Here is a 6,460-nt window from a genome sequence, read left to right as displayed (position 1 = left end):
TAATAAAAATTTGATCCCACGATTTTGTAACCCATTTTTCACCCGTTGTCAATTATCTAATCCTCGGCACTACACTCCCCCTCCCAACCTGGGGAGACAACGGACTGACCCTATGTTTCCTACTATGTTGCAAGTTGTTTCTTTTCACCTGACAAGGGGGGAGTTTCCCCGGTTGGACGTAGCGTGTGAAAGGAACCCGTTATTCAAACCACTTCCTTTCCCCTCCATCAGGCGCCACCGGCTGGCCAGGGGGAGGCATTATAGAGACCAGGATTACTGCATGTTTTTGTGAGGGTATATCTACCCTAGGAGACACCGGGAGAACATGCAAACTCCACACAGAAAGGCCCTATCGCCAACCCCACCTGGGCACTGAGGAGAGAACACGCCCACAGCGTCCCCAGCGGGAATCGAACCCAAACGTGAACCTTAAGTAAAGATGTAGAGTGTGTGTGTGTGTGTGTGTGTGTGTGTGTGTGTGTGTGTGTGTGTGTGTGTGTGTGTGTGTGTGTGTGTGAGACAGAGTTCATGTATACCATGTGCGTGCACTAACTTGAGTGTGTGTACGAGAGAGAATGAGTGTGCATGCATGCGTGTGTAGATGCATGCACGTAGCCATGCCTGCCAGGGAGTGTGGTCTGTATTTTAACGAGGGTAATAATGGATGAGAGGATCATTAAGGTGGTTTTCATCACTGTATGCTGCCAGAGCGGAGCACACTGCCTGCCTCTCTACAGCCATTGGTGACAATAAGTAACTAAGTACATTTACTCAAGTACTGTGCTTAATTACTATAGGTGTGTAACGATACATTTTAACACATACGTTGCAATGAAAAAATCTCTTTGAAGGTCCAAGATGCTGTGTCTCCATAGACTTCCATGTAATTCATAGTGCACGGATCATGCACGCCCATGCCTAGATCATGCACCACGTGTGTTCACAGCTTTCAAACAAACAAATCTGCTTGGAAATCCATTCTGGCATTCATGATATAGCAGCCATTACTGTATGTTTTCTTCAAATGTGAACAAACATGGCTGCCATGTTTGAAAGATGGGGTTGGTATGGGGGTTAAACATGCATTTCGCATATTTCTGAAGGTCCAAAAAACATTTTTGATTTTTTTTTTTCTTTTCTTTTTTTAACGGCCCAAACTCGGGAAACTCGGGGTTGGCACAGGTAGGTACCTATACAAACTCGGGAAACTCGGGGTTGGCAACAGATGTGTTAATATCAATTCGATAAATATCACGATACATGGTTGACGATACGATACATGGACGATATTGATTCATTCATGGCGATACGATTCGATTCAATGATTTAAAATTGATATAGTAGGCCTTAGTATTTAGCAAAGAAATTAAATCTGTGTGAACAGTGTGGATCGTGCAGGTTTTTCAATGGAAACGTATTATTATTATATAAGTAAACACAATGATTATCTGGCAAATACATGGACATTGTATTTGAACACACATGGACAAACCCACATTGACATGAACACATAGATTACACACATTTATCGATAGACCAGTGAAACTAAATGGAAAGGAAAAGTAATTAAACCCCTCCTTTTACATTTTTCTTCTTAAAAATGCTAAATACAATGCACAAGTAGGTAGTATCGATACAATCGATTATTTCCACTGCCGATTTGATACGATACAAAGTCAAACGATAGCTACGATTCAATTTTAGCTGTTTTCATTTCGATACTTTGATTTTTTTAAATTAAAAACTATATTTCTATGCAGTTACTATATCGTTACAGCCCTATTAATTACCATTTTCAAGGTACTTTTACTTTATTTTAGCATTTTCATTTTTCATTACTTGATGCTACTACTCCACTACACCTCAGAGTTAAATATTGTGCATTTTTTTTTATTCCACTACAATTATTTGAAATCTTTACTTAGGCCTACGAGTTACTTTGCAGATTTAGAATATTAATACAAAACTTACATTAACCACTTAAGCCCTATAGACCCAGTAAGAGCGGTAATCATAACGGCGGTCTCAAGCAGTATGGATTCGTCTGTAGTTAAGGTAACACCTGTAGGCTATTTGGAAATAGCAACGCGTTGCATGCTTGTAGATCAGCTATTTATTTACTTTAAGGGTCCACACTAAAGCTGAGATACCTGACCGAAAACCAACAGGGCCCGTCGGTACCCGAGGGTTCAGGTTCGGGGTGGACGCATTTTCATAATTAATGGTCGGACGTTGATTCGGGTCAGTCATATTTTTGATATAGCCTACTCTAAGGTAAACTCTATAGTAAACGTGTTGTTGTGATGAAGGGAGCTCGCAGCTAGACCTACTTCGTCGTCACGGCGTGTTCTGTGCCAAAAGTGTAATGATTTACAAGCTCTCAACGACCGTTATGTTTCAGGACTAAACGCCTCGCATCCGTGACGTGTTGTGAGCTGTGTGGCGCATTGTGAGCTTGCAGATCGGCTATTTTTCAGACCGAGAAACGTACAGAATGAGTGTCCTCTCCTGTGCAGCAGTCACATGTAGTCAGACCAAATTGCAGCGCAGTGCACATTACTATTTATATTATTTAATAATCAACTTAGGCCTACTATTAAAACACTTTCACAAGCCACAGTGTGGCTTAATTTTCCTATTAAGGGTAACAAGCAGGAAAGCTGCTTGGTAACAGTTTTGGACGTATGGCCAAACAGAGACGATTAAATAACAATTGTAATAAAGAAGAAAAAGTTCAACTTAAAAATAAATGCCTCTCAATTATCGATTAATGGGAAGAAGAAACTCATAGATAGTTACAGGCCCTAAAAACAAAACGGGAAAATGAAAAGACCCCATCAGGAACTGAAGGCCAAATTGAATAATGGCACCCGTTGTGCAATTTGAACCCGGCACCTTCCCGTGGCGGAGGAGGGGAGGATGGAGGGGCAGTAGTGCTGAGGGATCAGGACATAATACACTTAACCGTAGCCTATGGTGAAATATTTACTTGGCCCAGATTCATGCCTAATGAGTTCAAAGGAAGCGGTTGCATAACGGGGCCAGCGTTGAATGTTTAATGCCATCTGGAGTCGTTCCCGACGCACCGCCGAGACCCTCGGCTCGTCTTTCAAATGAGAGCCCGTCTCCCTCGGCCCTCATCCGGGCCATCGGTCCACCCAACCCCCCCCCCCCCCCCCTTTAGTTTAAACACTTAAGCCTGATTTCGTCCAGTGGCGTCAGTTCAGAAAAAGGTATGGTATGGCAACATGACTGGTGTCGCGCGCGTGCAAGACACCAGTCATGTTGCCCACTGCACCGCCATACCTTAGCAACAGGCAGGATACATTGATACATTTATTTTTAAATGTATCCGTTTATATGGTTTCTTGGGCTGGACATGGCAGCCTGGAACGGTTCAAGTGCATTGCACCTGTGCAGCTGACCTGCGGAACCTGGGAATTTACCATTTTGTCAAAATGGGGAGAATAAAAATGTGGAGAATATAATTATAATACCTTGGTTAAAGTGACCATTTTGTAACATTTTGCATTTGTAGATATTTTACTGTAATTTAACAACATAAGCACAGATATAGAGACATTCATGGATTTATATTTAAAAGTAACTTTTATTTTCCCCCCTGGACCCCAGGGCTGCATACCCCTGCCATACCTAATTGACGCCCCTGATTTTGTCTCTGTCAGGCAGAAACCTCCTATCTAAACATTTTAGCTTTTTGTGTTTACTTCTTTACGTAAATGAACGCCATATTTGATCATACCTCTGCGTCACACAAAAGCGTTGAAAGTAGCAGATCCACAAGCTCGAAACGCGGTGTGAAGCGACACGTTTTGAGCTTGTAGATCTGCTACTTATGCAGTTTTTTTTTATTTGAATCCTGAAAAGTAACTGTTTTGGACATAATGAGGTTTCCACCCGATAGAGACGGGTGGGAAACCACAGCGAAAACAGTCGATCTCCAAGTTCACAGTGTGACGCGGGCCGTGTGACGCATTGTGAGCTTCGAGAGTCGATATTTAAAACCTCTAGAAGTTGCATGGCTCTGTACTTGGAACTGTTTTTCTCCCGTCTACACCAAATGTCTTTGCCAAAAATAGCCGATCTACAACCTCGCAAGTACGCGTCCCAATGATCTGCTATTTTTGGCAAATTGTTCCAGCCCAGAATAGGGATGCTGTGCTCAAGAGGAGAGAGAGAGATGGAAAGAGAGAGAGAGAGAGAGAGAGAGAGAGAGAGAGAGAGAGAGAGAGAGAGAGAGAGAGAGAGAGAGAGAGAGAGAGAAAACAAAACAAAGACAAATACATTAGAAGACATGTGAAACTTGCCTTATAGAACAGTGGTTCTCAACCTGTAAGTCAGGACCCCCAGGGGGGTCTCCAAATTATTTGGGGGAGTCCCCAGACCATTAACTTAATGTGCAACGTTGTTTTCCCACTCAACAGTAAACAAACCAACAAAGTGCACAAAGTGACAATTTAAGGATTTTTAAGACCCTTTTAATTAATACCTCTAAAATAAATCAATAAACATTGGCAGAAATTGTGAAAATAGCCGATCTGCTATTTTCACAATAGAACTGTGTTATACAAAATGTAAAGCCTTAGTGCTTTTCAGGGTGGGGAGGGGGGTTCCCCAGTTAAAATATGATTATTTTGGGGGTCGCGGCCTGAAAAGGTTGAGAACCACTGGTTTAGAAGACTTGTGAAACTTGCCCAAACTATGGTGTCCGGGTTGAAAGTGATTAAGGCCTAAAAGCTCTCTGCCAATAGTAAATCTTTTTATGCAATCTTTTGTACGTGTAGGCAGGTGTGACGAACGCCAGGGCTGAAAAGCAAAGAAACCAAAGATTACGTTCTTTCTCCGCATGATGAGATTAGAGCACTTTCATTATCGGCGATATGAACAACGTTTCGGCGGCGGGGAGGACGTCGACCCTTATCATGTTATGTCACAGAACCTGATGTAGATCCTTTGCACCGAAACCGTTCTTCTCGTTAATTAGAATCATGTTTTATTCGCGAGTGAATGAAAGACGGTGTGCAGGAGCTCCTTTGATTATTCTAACTCTGCCGCTCGTGGCTTCAAGAGCCTAATTACTTAGAAGTTCGCCTGATAAATGTCTCAGTTAATTGGCGACTAGGAGAACGCCGGTGCAGTGCCCCCCCCCCCCCCCCCCCCCACACCCATAGTCTGCCTGTTAACCTTTTTAGGCCTAGAATTATTGAATGCTTTAACTATTGCTGCGAGCATACATTTGTTACTCAAATATTTGCTTCTGGGGGGTCCCTGGAACAACATATTTTGAGATGGGGGGGTCCGTGGCCAAAAACCTGTAATTTTGGGGGTCCTTGACATGAAAAAGTTTGAGAACCACTGATTTAGAAGTCGGGTCAAAGATCGGGTCAAAGACTTGCACACATTTTCACGATTTTTCAAAAAAATAGCAGATCTACAAGCTCGCAGCGCGGCTCTCGGTGCCGCGCTGTGAGCTTGTATATCTGCTATTTTTCAATAGTTAAAGTATACAATAATGGTTAAAGTGGTGAAAATCTAATGCGACTCGGGTGCGTTCCAGCTATTTGAGGGTTAAAGCAACTCCGAGCGCTCAGATCCCCCTGAGGGGCTGTACGAGAACGAGAACGTACTGTAGGATCTCAGCCCGGAGAAGAAGGGGCTTTTGATGAGGCTGATAAATCAACAAAATGATCCGTTTTCATGAAAGACTTGCGATTCAGTTTTTCCCCGCATCGCCGTCGTCGTCTTCTTCTTCTTGCGCGTGTCTCCATCGTTGGGGGGCGAAGCGGGGGCAAAAACATCTCGGAGAAGGATAACATCACTGCACGTTGCCGTCTTCAGAGCGCCGTATTTGTTCACGGGGAACAATGGTTTTGCCTGTGTGCGCTGCGGTGAGCCAACAGTCTGCGCATCCTTTTCCAAAGCAGCCAAATGGTTGGCCTTTATTTAAATACCAAATCACACCTCCTGTAGGTTATTGTGCTGTGCTTGTATAAATATTAGTAAGTGTTAAGTATAGTTGGAGAGGCTTACTGTCGCTATCAGCCGAGAACGCATGCAGGAGTCCCTGTTACAATGTGCTTAGGCCCAGGGGAGATGGATTGCTGAGGTGAACACCTACTAAGGCTGGCCGATATTAGAAAAACTTTCGATATTCGATAACGTTGTTGAATACCTTGATATCGATATCACTCACGATATTAGTAAAAACAATTGCAATATATAGTTTTTAATGTTGTTCTGCTTTAGGTCCACTGCCTGCCTAACCCAGATAATGAATAGCATATCCATGCATGCACACTGCACAGTACACATAGAATACTGTAAAGACATTAAATGCCTTATTTCCATTTTCCAACAATGGTTTTATTGAAATAACCACACCTGGTTACAAATGGATTGCTTTTTTGCATGTGCTACGTGCATGCATAGTGTGTCTGTT

This window comes from Nannobrachium achirus (assembly GCF_963921795.1).
Source record: "Nannobrachium achirus genome assembly, chromosome: 22".
NCBI classification, from domain to species: Eukaryota; Metazoa; Chordata; class Actinopteri; order Myctophiformes; family Myctophidae; genus Nannobrachium; species Nannobrachium achirus.
This window is presented reverse-complemented; position numbering follows the sequence as displayed.